General features: G+C 37.9%; 1 protein-coding gene across 14 annotated transcripts in view; it reads left to right on the top strand.

Moving 5' to 3' along the window:
- Positions 1 to 15,413, top strand: part of RBMS3 (RNA binding motif single stranded interacting protein 3) — a 715,503-nt gene that overhangs the window by 459,286 nt on the left and 240,804 nt on the right. The window lies entirely within an intron of this gene.

Genomic DNA, 15,413 nt, shown 5'->3' on the forward strand with positions numbered 1-15,413 from the left:
GTGATAGCCTGTGATAGCAGTATCCTTCTTTTAAATGGCGAGGAGACAGTCAAGGAAGTGAACTCACTAGTCCAGAATTATAGAGTGTGTGTGTTTGCATGTGCATGTGTGTGTGTGTGTATACACATAAACTTATATGTAATATAATATGTAACTGCTTCTGGATTTGAAACTAGATCAGCCTTGGAAATCCCTGGTGGTGTTTCATTATATTGGCATCTTTCTCACTGGAGTTTGTGGAAATATTTTTAGGTCTTCATGACTTTCCCATGAGAATTTATAAATTTGGGACTTTCCATTCTATGATAATCTTTGAAATGATTATGAAAGCATATTTGAGGTCATCTGGTTGACCAGCTGATGTCACTGCCTGTGTCTGTGTTTGTGTCTATAATCGCATGGTGCCAAGGAGACCTACTGTCACTGTCTGGGGCTAATGAGGAGAAAACAAGGCAGACGTAACAAGTAAATGATGCTTTTAGGCCAAATGAAAGCAGTTAGCCTGGCAAGCTGTGCTCAGATGAAGGTTTCATAGCAATTCAAATAGAGAAATTGACGGGAGAATCAGAATGTCACATGGCAAAAATAACATAGCCCATGAAATTCAAAAATACCTGCTGCAGTCAGTAGCATGTTCATATGGCAAGTGGCAAGTTAGATTTGGCAAAATGACATCCTCCATGATATCACATTAATATTTTAATTGTAGTGGTTATGCAACTTTCCTTTTATGCAATTTTAAAGTGCGCTTGGTTTACTAGTTGTATTGGAGCTATAAACGGAGGTATATCAATATACCTCATTGATTAAATGTTTGCACATATTTAAGTTCTCCTTAATAAATGTAACCAAATCAACACTGGGAGTCTATTAGGTATATTCATATAAACTATAGAATGATATAGTGATAGATATAGAATGATATAGTGATAGATATGTAATGACAGTATTTTTACACCACACACACACACACACACACACACACACACACACACACACACACATATATATAATTGTTTTTTCCACTTTAAAGGGGTTGATACCAGGGTATCTCAAGTTTGGCATGACAGATACTGTCTTTCAGAGACCATTCTTTGTTGCAGAGGGCTTTCGTCTGTGTGATGGGATACCAATATCAGCTTCCTCACTGCAGTTGTGGCAAATAAAAATGTTTCCAGATATTGCCAGATGTCTCCTGATGGGCAACATTGCCTCATTTCAGAATCAGTGATCCATGCATTACTCATCTACAGTGACCACTGCCTTGTCCCATGCTGTGTCTGAGGTTACAAACTCTCAACAGCATCGACTTCGTGTCTGCCAATGAGGGAAGGGTCCTGATGGTGCATATGTGGGCTACACTATGGGGAGGAAACCTACCAGGGTCATGGAGAGATGGCGGTGTTGGCAAAGAATTACGTCTGCCTTGAAAGAGATTTTATCTAGCTCTTCTTTTATGCTCTATTGTTTCTAGATTCTTGAGATCCAGTTTGAATCTCCATCTTCGTTCTCTCTGTTCAATCACCTAGGCAAACATTTTACAAAATCCTTTTCTTGGAGACCAGGAGCTAGGAGTATACATGTGAGCCAAACAGATGCGCACTGTACAGGGTGTTGTTAATTATAAGAATCACATTGTATTAGGGGAAACAAATGCTGAATTCCACATTTTTTGTTCTTTCTATCTTCAGGGAGTGTAGTTTGAATGCAAGACAAAGAATGTATACTGTCTTATATTTCTTTTGTAAGGTGAAGTACTTATGATAGATATTTATTTTTTTGGATTTTAGCTATCAAGATTAATAGCTTGTTTATTTTATTTTTACAGCTGCTTAACTTTCATTTTCAAATAATTTAAAAGTTACCAAAAAAAAAATTTGCAAAAGTCGCATAACACCTTCCACCCAGATTTTCCACATATTAAACATTTTCCACATTTGCTCTATCATTTTCTCTATAAATATATACATAATAATATTATTATTCTAAAATATTTGAGACAAAGTTACAGATGTGATGCCCTGATATCCTTAAATACTTCAGTTGTACTTCCTAATGACAAGAACATTCGTACACAGTAAAATGATCAAAATCAGAAAATTAACCTCAGTACACTAAAAATGTCTAATCTAACGTCCCACTAATGTCCTTTATAATAAGCAAGCATTTTATCAGGGCAGGAGCTAGGATTCAATCCAGCATCAGTCCCTACATGGACTTGTCACGTTTCTTTAGTGTCCTTCAACCTATCGTACTTCTTCAGTATTTCTTCTTTTTTTTTTTTTTTTTTTTTTTTTTTTGCGGTACGCGGGGCTCTCACTGTTGCTGCCTCTCCTGTTGCGGAGCACGGGCTCCGGACGCGCAGGCTCAGCGGCAATGGCTCACGGGCCCAGCCGCCCTGCGGCATGTGGGATCTTCCCGGACCGGAGCACGAACCCGCATCCCCTGAATCGACAGGCGGACTCCCAACCACTGCACCACCAGGGAAGCCCCCATTTATTCATTTTTGAAGATTAAAGGCCAATTATTGTACATTGAATGTCCCTCAACTTGGGGCTGTCTGATGTTTTCCAATGAGTGGGTTCAACTTTTCGCTATTAGAAGGAAGGCTACAGAGCAGTCCTGTCCTTCTGGTGCATCGCACAGGGGGCGGGGTGGGCGGGACCTGATGTCCACCTGCTTCATGCTGGTGATGTGACTGATCAAAAGCTGTGGTCAGCAAGGTATCTCCATGGAAAAGTTACTATTTTCCTCTTGTAATTAGTAACCTTTTGGGTTAAATTCTTTGAGACTATGTACAGTTCCTAGTTCTCATCAAATTTTCACTCACGTGTTTTGACACATACACTGATCGTTCTTGCGTAAGTCAGTTATTACTATTATTGTTACCAAGTAGTGATTTGGGTTTTTTTTTGCGGTACGCGGGCCTCTCACTGTTGTGGCCTCTCCCGTTGCGGAGCACAGGCTCCGGACGCGCAGGTTCAGCGGCCATGGCTCACGGGTCCAGCCGCTCCGCGGCATGTGGGATCTTCCCAGACCGGAACACGAACCCGCGTCCCCTGAATCGGCAGGCGGACTCCCAACCACTGTGCCACCAGGGAAGCCCCCTAAGTAGTGATTTTGTAATTCCAACATTCCTTCCACAGTTTTAGTTTGCATCCTACTTTAAAGATGCCTCATTTATTTAGTTAATCACTTACATAAGAAGAGTTTCATGGAAGCAACCAAAATGTCCATCAACGGATGAATGGATAAGGAAGATGTGGTACGTATATGCAATAGAGCAATGGAGTATTACTCAGCCATAGAGAAGAATGAAATCATGCCATTTGCAGCAACATAGATGGGCCTAGAGATGATCATACTAAGTGAGGTAAGCCAGTCAAAGAAAGACAAGTATCATATGATACTGCTTATATGTGGAATCTAAAAAAAAATGATGCAAATGAACTTATATCCAAAACAGAAATAGACCCACAGACACAGAAAACAAACTTATGGTTAACAAAGGGGAAAGAGGGAGGGATAAATTGGGAGTCTGGGGTTAACAGATACACACTACTAGATATAAAATAGATAACCAATAATGACCTACTGTATAGCACAGGGGACTCTACTCAGTACTCTGTAATAACCTACATAGGAAAAGAATCTGAAAAAGAATATTTATATGTGTGTGTGTGTGTGTGTGTGTGTGTGTGTGTGTGTGTGTGTGTATCCCTAACCCTAACCCTAACTGTTATATATATCTGAATCACTTTGCTCTACACCTGAAACTAACACAACATTGTAAATCAACTATACTTCAATTAAAAAAAGAGTCTCATAGATTCTTATTTTATGGGTTAAATCCTAACATTTTGAATATTTATTCCAGAATGTTTTAAAGAGAGCTCTGACAAGGTAAAGATAAATGGTGGCCATAAACTTGCTACTCTTTTCTGTCCTCTTGCACGCACCGTATGAGCTAACTTTGCAGTCCTATTCAGGTGTTAGGGTCATCCAGCAGAAGCAGCCACTGCCTCAAAGGGTGGCTGACAGTTCTGCCTCAGTGATTCATTGAAGTGGGGCTGGAGGAGCACAAGTCACTTTCTCCTTGGAAGCCTGGAGCACGTTATTGTTCTTAACTGGGCTGAGAATGCCAGTGACTCTAAAGCTGGGGGAAAAAGATGCTTAATGAGTTTCAGCATGTTAATGTACTGCAGGTTCCCAATTGTATGAATTTAAGGAGCTTAGCAATTTGGTATCTTCTGAATAATAGCATTTATTTTATACTCTAAATACTCCTGGGGAAGTCTGAATAACACTGCAACTTCTTTGGTGTAATAGCTTTGGTGGGCTAATTGACTTCAACCATGGGATTGCTCCTTACAAAAAAAAACAACAGCCACAGTTTTGATTAATGAGCCTAGTAATAAATCATTAATCTTTTTAGCTCATAAATGATAGGAACAGTGCTCTGCAATATATTTCTAGATTTCCCCCCTGCAATATATTTCTAGATTCTCCTTGCTGATCCAATGGCCACATTTTAAGGATCTTATCATCAGTTTAATATGTCCACCTCCATGTAATTTAATATAATATCTAGTAAGTGTGCACCTATGAGGAATGCAATGGGACAGATTCTAAATAGCAATAATCAGGACTTCCCTGGCAGTCCAGTGGTTAAGACTTGGCCATACAATGTAGGAGGTGCAGGTTCGATCCCTGGTCAGGGAGCTAAGATCCCATATGCCTCGGGGCCAAAGAAACACAAAAACATAAAACAGAAGCAATATTGTAACAAATTCAATAAAGACTTTAAAAATGGTCCACATTAAAAAATCTAAAATAAATAAATAAATAGCAATAATTGCTCTTTTATGAACATGACTTACATTTAGTTAGTAACTGTCCTTCTACAATGTCCTAAATTTCTTTATTTCTATAATTACTCATAATTATAGAAAGGATAATGAGTTACTGAGCTTCTCCTATGTGTCTGGAACGCCACTAAATTTTTAGTATATTGTGTCATTCAATTCTCATAATAACTCTTTGAAGTAATTAGTATTATTTCCTCTTTACAGTTCAGGAAATTTGCTGAGAAATGATAGCTAGTTAATGTCATAGAACTGGTAAATGCCAGAGTCAACATGTCACTATCTTTTACAGATTATTCCTACCCAACATTTTCTGGAGGTTTATAAATAAATTTGTTTTTCTTTTTGTTAAAATTGAAATATATAAATAGTTGAACCCACATTGAAAATTTTGGTTGTCTTAAGGCTTAATATATCCTAGGGGGTTATATATTTCAAGAATTAATTTTTGTGTTCATAACATAGCTGAGACACCATTTAGAAATAATTTAGACTGTCTAATCACCACATTGAAGAAAATAGAATTTCAAGTTATGGACAGTAAGAGCATAGGAGGCAGATGTCTACATCCTTGCCTGCACTAATGTGTTTGCTAATGAGAAATAGCTTTTATTGGTGAAATTTAGCTGTAAACTAGCCACAAGGCCGAACTCTCTGTGGCAGGTGAGAATCATGGCCCATCATGTCTCTGTTGTCAGGATTTAGCTCAGTGGCTGGTATAGACTAGAGGATTAAATGTTTGATGAGTGAGTGAATGAATGGTCAGTAGTATAAAAAATAAGAGGATGATCCATTTAGTAAAGTAGCTTGAGTCAAGATATGTAAATCCACAAGTGGCTTTGACTGGGATCAGTGTTGTGACCCTGTGGGCCCCCAGTTGCTCAGGTGTGCTGGCAAAGAGCCCAGGACTCCTGTAAACAGAACTGGGGGAAAATGGAGATGCATGCATGCTTTTCTCATCTATCTTCCAGGAAGTCCTGGTGACATAATTTAACTCGATGTTGAGTCACATTAAGAATAAAACTTATCTCTTTCCTACTGGTGAGTTTTAAGAAAATCGCAATTAATATATATGCCAAATAAAAGCTGGCATTGATGATGGAAGTTATGCTTTTCAAAGGTAAAGTGGTTTATCTCATTTGAATATCTACAACCTACTGTGCACCTCTTGTTTGCTATTCCTCTACCAAGGTCATGATGTTAATACCAGAAGTGCAAGAAGTGAAGCAAACTGGTAGCACCCAGTTGGCTTCCTTCTCCCACCTGCTTCATTCCTGCATTGATAGATCAGTTTTCATGGTGGTAATCAAACACACATGCACAAACACACACACACATACATTTTCTCCAAGCTAATGTTAAGGATCGTAGGCCACCACATGTTCTGCAGCCTTTTCCAGCTCTTTTCAGAAAGGCTAGGATTAAATAAACCTAGGATATGCCATCCTTCACTTAGACTGACAGGATTTAAATGTATAGCTGAATTTGTTTTCTAAAAAATGGTGCTGGTGTAGATCTGACTGTGTCCTCTTTCTCTATTCCACGTGAAATATGCATGGCTTTACAAAGCCAGTTTCCTGTGAAATTGACATTGGACAATTTAGGAATAAAAGTGGGTTTAAGCAAAACAGCAATGCAACTTCATGTATAAAGCTGTAATTTTTCACTTTCTATATATGCAGCATATACGTTTTAAATGTATCCATATGTAATAGAGGTTAGAGGAAAACTAGCCAGGTGTGTTTTTCTTAGCAACTTGAGAAATTTTTATTGTGCCAGCCTTGAAAACAAAACTTAACTTTGGGTCTTTTGTGAACTCATTCCCTCAGTAGGATGAAGGGATTTCCATTCTTCGAAAGGTGAATTGTGCTTCCAAGTAGGTTTACATGCTGAACACCTGTAGGAATCCAGCCACTGTTGGCTCCTTCCCCTTGATCTATCAGAAAAAGTTGTGAGCCAGCCATTAAACACACTGTGTTATGTTGAAATCTCAGGTCTCCGAATCAAATAGATCAGGATTTGAATTCTCATTGGATTTAACAGCTGTGTGACCTTGGGCGATTGCATATCTTCTTATAACCTCAGCTTTGTCACATGTAAAATAAGGACATTAACCATATCTATCTCAAGGGCTGTTTTAAGGAATAGAACCATAATGAATTTAAATAATTTTAAAGCCTTGTGTGTGACACACAGTAAGCTTAAAATAAATATTAGATAATATTGTACCATACGGTGCTAATAATGAGTCCTATATAACAACAAGTAAGTTATATGACTTGATAATAATATTACTCCTATGTAGCAATGAATATTTTAGTATGACTATGTCCCGTGCAATATTTGGGACATACTTATGTTACCAAGTCCAAGCTCGTACTGCTCACCTCAGGACAGGCCAATAAATCGAGATGAGTTGTTGGAGCAAAGAATAGTGACTTTATTTGGAAAGTCAGAGGAATGAGAAAACGGTGCACTTGTGTCCCAAAGAACCATCCCTGAGTTAGAGGTCAGGCTTCTTTTATACTAAAAGGGGACGGGGTGTGGTTGGTTGTTGCAAACTTCTTGGTGCCGGAATCTTTTGCTCTTGCTGCTATTCAAGTTGATCTGGTCATGATATTCCTGTAAACCTCCAGTAAAACAAAGGTAATTCTCTGTTCTGCAACTTTTTATCTCTGTATGAATGGAAAGTGTTAGAACTTTAAAGGTCAGAACCTTAAGAATGGACTATCCTGTATATATCAGGCTACAGGTAACATTTTTAACTTGTAGCAAAAGCAATAGCATACAAAGGTCAAAGTAAAAGAAACAGATCCAATATGGAGTCTTGATTTGTTCTTCGCTATTACACTTATACTAAAAAATTTCTTGTGGTTTTACACAGAAATTCAAATTTAACAGGATGCCCTGTATTTTATCAGACTGCCTTACTCTCAAGGGACATAGTGTTTGCCACCCAAGTTCTATTGCACAACTCCAGGAGTTACCATTGGTGCTGGGCTCTGGGGTATCATTGACATAGAACACAATGGGAATGGTTGCCCTTGAGTGGAATTCTTTGTCCCTAATACCTTTATACCTCGCTCAGTGACACATTTGTGTGTGTTCCCAATATGCCTGTGAGCCTCAGCAAGTCTATGCTGTCATATTCTGGGCAGAAGACACGGAAATGGTTTGCATCTGTTCTGTCTTTGTATGTGTTGTGATGATTATTCCAGAAGAAGTTAATAGGGTACCATAGCAAATGTATGGCCATGCTCATGCCGTTTCCAGAATTCCAGTTGTTTGAGGGAGAATTGGGGTCATTGTCAACGAATCAAGTGACAACTTTGTATTCCAGAGCTCATGGCAGGGAGACCCCCGTCGGAGAGGTGAATGAGACTGAGGAAAGGGGTTGAGATTTCTTTACAATATTGAGTTTGTTTCTCTATAGTTTTGTTTCCTGTTCGCACTTTTGACCATCAGGACCCTGAGTACAAAACCATATGTCTTTGTGATATAGCAGTACATTACGATAAAACTATAGAGAGATCTCAATATTGTAAAATGTTAATTTAGCATTTTCTCACAGGAGAAACCATCCCATCAGGTGATACTGGGCTGAGCTCATGAGGTCATATGGAGGGAGAAGTCAAGGAGAGCCAGGATCCCACCTGGCCACCTGGCCCAGGACCACAGGTAACTCTAATTCAGTCATGGAGACTCAAGGGGCTCATAACACTTCACTGCTCATCTCAACCCAAGGGCTGCTTTAAGCCAGCCCTGCCTTAAAGAATAACATACACAACCCAGTGTTCAGGTTGTCCTGAGCACTAGAAACAGTTTTCTCTTTCTTTGCTGAGTGTGTTATACAGAATTAACCCCCCCTCCCCAATTAAACTTGGGGATGAGAATGCCAGTTGCCAATGCTGTGCTTACATGGAATCTGAAACAATGAAATCCTTCTTTTAAAACATGTGTTCCTTAGGGAAGTTGTTCTTATTGGTTATTATTTTAGGGAAATTGTTCTTATTGGTGCCGTGGGAGGAAAAACTGGTAGAGGCTCTCCTCTGACTCCATCAATATGTGAAATCAGGGGAAGAGAAATCACCTTCTTGCTTTTAGCGGAGGGAGAAGACAGTTGAAAACAGAGGGCACCCCCTTCATTGCTTAGCCAATAAGACAGAGGACACACTTGTTGGGCACCATTTAGGGGTGAAAGCCTACCTCTTGGCAGTCTTTCTTTATTTTCCCTCTAATGGTCTTTAATGTATTACCTCAAATGAATGCTTCTAGAGCCCCCATCGTAAGGGAAGGCTGTGGCTCTCCCTTTTTACCCGGTCCAAGGCCGTGACTTTGTAGCTAGGGAACACAGAGTCCAACTGTGAAGGTCAGAGCTGAGCATATGCCCATATATATTTATGGCAAAACAGATTTGAAAAAAATTAACACACTGTATTAGTTAGGGTTCTCCAGAGAAACAACCAGTAAGGGGTGTGTGTGTGTGTGTGTGTGTGTGTGTGTGTGTGTGTGTGTGTGTGTGTATGAAGAGCTTCATTTCCTGGAATCTGCCTGATTATGCAGGCTGACAAGTCCCAAGATCTGAGGTCAGCAAACTAGAGACCAAAGAAGAACCAGTGTTTCAGTTTGAGTCCAAAGGCAGGAAAGAAACAACGCCCCAGCTTGAAGGCCGTCAAGTTTAACTCAGGGGAGGATCAGCCTTTTTCAGATCTTCAACTGACTGGATGAGGCCCACTCACATTAGAGAGGGCAATCTATTTTACTCAGTCAATGGATGAGTTTAAATGTTAAAGTCATCCAGGAAACACCCTCACAGGTAGATCCAGTATAATGCTTGACCAGCATCCTGAGCATCCTGGGGCTCAGTCCAGGTGGCAAATAAAATTAATCACCACACACGTGTGTGGTACTAAAGCAAGTATGTCCAGAATGGCCGGCTTCCTCCAGATCTCACCTAGAGGAGCTGTAACTCCTAGAGCCATGCAACAAGCGTGCTGATGATGTTACTAGAAGAGTAAGAGCATCTGTGTACAAAGTTAGTGTTCAACTAATTCTAAAACCTCCGATGCCTTTAGGGCAGCTTATTAATGCAGGAGGCTCCAACTCCCTGCTTCTGTTTTGGGGGAGAAGTAAAACATTTCATTTTTATTATTATTTATTTATTATTATTAATTTTTAAATTGCTACAGCATTTAAAATAGGCTATCCCATTAAAAAACAATTGTGCCTTTGTCTCCCCATTGATTTTTCTTTCTACTGGTGATATCCATGGACTAGCAGTATTTATAGGCAATCCCCAGAGTTGGCGTACTGTAGTAGAAAGGGTCAAGAGTCAAAAAATATCACTTCTGATGTCATTTATTCACTTACTCGCCATGGGATTTTTGTATCCCTCTTAAGATCTTAGAACCAATCTTCTCAATGGTAGAGGGGGTTTATAACTCTTGCCCTATCTACTGCCTAGAGTTATTATAAAGGGCCATACAAAATAAAATAAATGTCCCTGAAACACCTTAAGTACTGTAAAATTCTGCTGCATGTAACGAAATATTATTATCTTCAGTCTATATGAACATCCCCTTCAATTTGTTTTTAAAGTATTACAGTCAAGAGGTTGCTTTAGAGTTGTTACAAACATCTTCAGGATATTTCAGGATATTTTGTCACCACTGCTCAGGACAATTCATCTTGAGACAGCTTTGTCCACCTAACAGTTAAAAGTGACTATAAATTGATTACCATAATTTTGTGATTTAATAAAAACTTGATAGTATGTAAAGTAGGCAAAAACTAATAACTTAGAAAGACCCATAGTGTAATATATTATCGTGGAAAAAAATAGGAACTAGTCCCCTAAAACAGTGTTAAAATTTGGTCCACCAAATGGTACTTGTTCACAAGGAAATACATACAGAAATACAGAGTAAGCATTTAAAACCTTTTATAACAAGTTCACATTAGCATGACATTTAATCCAAATGTAATTTTGGTTTGTTTAATGTAGTAATAAAAAATTGCAACTTGCATTTTGTATGTCTCTTAATTTTTTCTATTAACTTTGAAAAATGTAAATATTTTGCAAATGTTGGTTTGTGACAGATTGGAAATAAAAATGGTCCCCACCACAGGTGGCTTGAGAAGCATTGCTCTAAAATTCCTAATGCCAATAACTACTTCCTGAATATTTAAATATAATTTCATCAAGCATGAGTGTTGTCAGATTGAATGTTGAAGTCTTCTTCAAAGGTAGTTACCTTTTCCAGAATCATGTATATATAATAGTCATAATGTGTATCCAAAAAACACAGCCCCAGACATAACCTTCGATCTATATATGAGCAATAATTTTGCCCTCCATTTGTATTCATTTGCTAAGCTTCCTTGAAATGTTCTGACATTGTCTTCAACTGTAATAAAGCAAATGAGTACCAATAAACCTAACACTAAAAATCTGAGAAAAATGAAGTCATTTCAGGAAAAAGAATTTTTATATTCTTACGTAAAATGACAAGGTCTCTGCTCCCATTAACGTTGGAGAGGGTACCATTCTAATTTTTTCACAATCTTTTGACAAAACTAAATAGTAAATCAAGAAATCCCCATACAGATGAAAAGATACAGAAACAGAGCAAAATGGAGGAGTTACTTATGGTGAGATGGTCAATTAAATGTAATAGATGTATGAATTGTAGTCATATACTTTTACAGACTAGCATACACTGCAGAGTATTCACTCAGTTGATGATGTGTGAAATGCTGACTAAGGCTAGGAATCCTTTTTTTTTTTTTGTGGCCTTTCCTCTGTAACTAAAGCTACTTCATGAATAAGCAAAAGTGAATAAAATAAGGGATTCAGAGATATTTATTCTTGTATGTGCAAATATTCCTTTGAACCACAATTTGCCATCTGTTATTCATTGATGTTTAGGAGGAAAGGCAGTGTTAAGAACTGGGAAGGACATTGGATCAGCTATGAAAGGATATGGGTTCTATCTCTAGCCTGTTACTATTTAGCTGAGTGGCCTTGAGTAAGTCATAAGCACTATTTTAGCTTGTTTTCGTTTTTGTTTTTCCCATCTGTTAAATATCAGATTGGACAAGATGCTCCTTTAGGTCCATTCTGGAGCTAAATGATCATGAAAATTTAAGTTAGAAAGCAAAAAGATTTCAAAAAGATTCTAGATGGCAGGTATCACATGAGTTACTTTTCTGCAGATTTAAAAGGCACATTCTTTTAGGTTCATAGTGCCAAAGAACCTTTTGAAAGAGCCCATCTATTTACATAAATGTGGTACATAGATATAAAACTGAAAATAAAAATATAAATGCATATATTATTTTAAAGTTCATTCTATGCAGAAATTAAATTCTGTTGTCATCAACGAATATGTTCAAGACTCATATTGTATTTCAAAGGAGAGAATTACTTAATGAATAACACTGCCCAAACGCTGTATTCTTCCTGTAAATACAAATTAAGGAATGACACTCTCCAATTCTGTACTGTCTCTGTGAATACAGATTAAGGAGTTGGCCTTGCTGTTTGAATTTGGAATCAGAAAATAGCTACTGGGCAATCTCTTGTGTATTAAGCTCCGTATGTTAATTACACACCATTTTGAGAAGTTGCAGTGCATTCTATACTTGCAGAATTTGGAAATGGATTTGAATCAGGATATACTGGTGTACTGCTACTTAGATCTGTACACTATGCTTCACTAGTGGGATTAGTTGCTTATGGTTGTTTAGCCTCATTAAGGATGAAGGTATACAGAATGTTGGGCAAATGCCAGCCCATTCATGGGACTGCCATGTTCTGCAGCCCACTCTCTGGGTTAAGCAGGAACTCCCACTGGAACTTGGGTAGATCTAGGGTATAAACTCCAGAAATCACATCATAGGAAAGTTTTTCTTCTCTCAACTCTTTCTCAATTCTGATTCTTCACAGGAAAAAGACTCTGTCTGGTCCTAGTGTGCTTAATACCTCTCTTAATTATGAATCTCATTTGTTACTAAGAGAGAGTCAACCACCAGGGTCACAATCTTCTGTGAACAAACAGTATCTAATATAATTTAATCATGTGAATTTGTTGCCGATTTTGATAGTAACCTACTTATGCCAAGTGATACTGGCTTTTTAGCTATGGTAGCAACATACTGTTATCTTTTTCAATGGATTTGCTTAAGCCCAAAGATATTTAGATTTAAAGAAAACTTTTAAGGATTTCCCTGGTGGCACAGTGGTTAAAAATCCACCTGCCAGTGCAGGGGACACAGTTAGATCACTGGTCCGGGAAGATCCCACATGCCATGGAGCAACTAAGCCCATGTACTCAGAAGAACTACTGATCCTGTGCTCTAGAGCCCACACACCACAACTACTGAAGCCCACCCACCTACAGCCCATGCTCCGCAACAAGAGAAGCCACCACATTGAGAAGCCCATACACCACAACAAAGAGTAGCCCCCACTCGCTGCAACTAGAGAAAACCTGCACGCAGCAACAAAGACCCAACATAGCCAAAATAAATAAAAATTAATTAATACAAAAGAAAACTTTTAAGTAAATAACCTTATAGTACATGGCTGGCAAATTTTCTAAGATGATATGTGAATGATTGAAGCTTTGGAAACATTGGCCTACTGGAAAAATACACTGAGATGGAAGATAGAAAATCTGACTAAATTTAATTTGAACCCTGTCACTAATTATTGGATTGTCCTCGGGTGAGATGATGAATTTTTCATGCCTCCATTTCCTCATTATCCAATAAGTATGATGATATTTGCCTAACTACCTTTGGAATGATGATGTGAAGATTAAAATTAAAGGATAAGTAGTAAAATAATATAAAGTCAAAAGTCATATATACGTAGATTTGTTATTATGTATCTGAAACACCACTTTTTTTTTTCTTTTAGGTTTTTTTTTCTTTTTTCATCACCCCAGCAGTTGGGCGGGGGATCACGTCCACTTAGGAAAAAAATAATATCATCTCTGTTTTCTCTCTAGGATCATGCCATTAATTAGCGGGGTGTGTGTGTGTGTGTGTGTGTGTGTGTATGCGTGTGTGTATGTGTGTGTGTATGTCTGTGTGTGTGTATGTCTGTGTGTGTGTGTGAGAGAGAGAGACTACAGTTGTACAGTTTCTACATATACACTATTCCCAAATACTAAAGCTGTTATCTTTTCCTGATTGATTACCTGTTTATTTGCACTGTTTTTCCTGGTGATCAAAAAGTTTGAAAACTAAACTATGTTTCAAAAAGAACCTAATAATAGATCTTATTCATCTCAAAGCTTAATAAAAATATTATGGCCTGTCTGAATATTTAGAGCTATTAAAAGTAATGGAGCTTAGTTTCATGCCAAAACTATTTCTTGATCTGTAATAATATTTGGAATTTTGTTTATTGTATTTTTCGTTTTGCTTAAAACCTCAAATTTGCTACAGAATATATCATCTCTGCACAAAAGATATTTTACTATTACATAATGTCATTTCCTATAGACTTCAGAGTTGCTTTTTCCAATTTAATCATGTTTCTTCTTGAAGTTAAAGTTGTTGTGTTGGTTAAAATATAATAGTTCATTTAAATATGGGATCTATTTTGATATTAATGATCAATCATGTCAGGCTTTTGTCTGTGCTTTATTTTGAGACATGCGTACAACTAAGTTCCAACTTATTAATTCATTGTGTGAAATAGAAGATATTCACACACTTAGAAATAATGCTAGCAGTTGTTGTTTGATTTCCCATTCTATTAAGCAAAGCTTATTTAAGCACTACTGCTTCATAATCTCATTCATAGATAAATATTTAACTGTGGTCTATGGAAGTGATTGCCAAACTTGAGCGGTCATCAGACTCACCTGGAGGGCTTGTCAAAACACAGATCACTTGGCCCACCCTCAAGTTTCTGATTCCAAGGTGGGGCCTAAGAATTTGCATTTCTAGAAAGTTCCCCATTGATGCTGAGGCTGATGATAAATGCTGTCCTAGGACCACACTTCTTTTCTCCCCATTGGTGCAGTGGAAGGCACTATAGCAAGACAGGGAAGCCCATGGACTTTGGTGATACCCCCAGGTTTTAGCCCTGGCTTTGACACTTAAGAGCTGTATAACTTAGACCAAGTTAGGGATCAATTTTGTCCACTGTAAAGTAGTAACAATTATATGTACTGGAAATATTGAATGAAATAATGTATATCAAGTGTTTAAAGCAATGCCTAGCATGTTATGAACACTCACTAAATGCAACATTAGTAACTGGTGGTGACAGTAGTTAGAGTGGTAATAGAACCACTAGTTATGGTCATAGAATATACATACTTACCTTAGTTCAACTGCAATAAAAGTTTATTAGACTTTTCTAAGGAAGGCTAGACAGAAAGTTTGATTTTCACTGATGACATTGCTTCTATGAGAAGCATTCTGGCAAGAATGAATTCAGTGAAAAGAAATACCACCCTTACTGAAAGAACTTCCAAGAGCATGCTAGAGATTGGAATCTAGATGGCAGTGTAAGCAAAATGTATAAAT

This window comes from Tursiops truncatus, chromosome 10, assembly GCF_011762595.2.
Source record: "Tursiops truncatus isolate mTurTru1 chromosome 10, mTurTru1.mat.Y, whole genome shotgun sequence".
Classification (NCBI taxonomy): Eukaryota; Metazoa; Chordata; class Mammalia; order Artiodactyla; family Delphinidae; genus Tursiops; species Tursiops truncatus.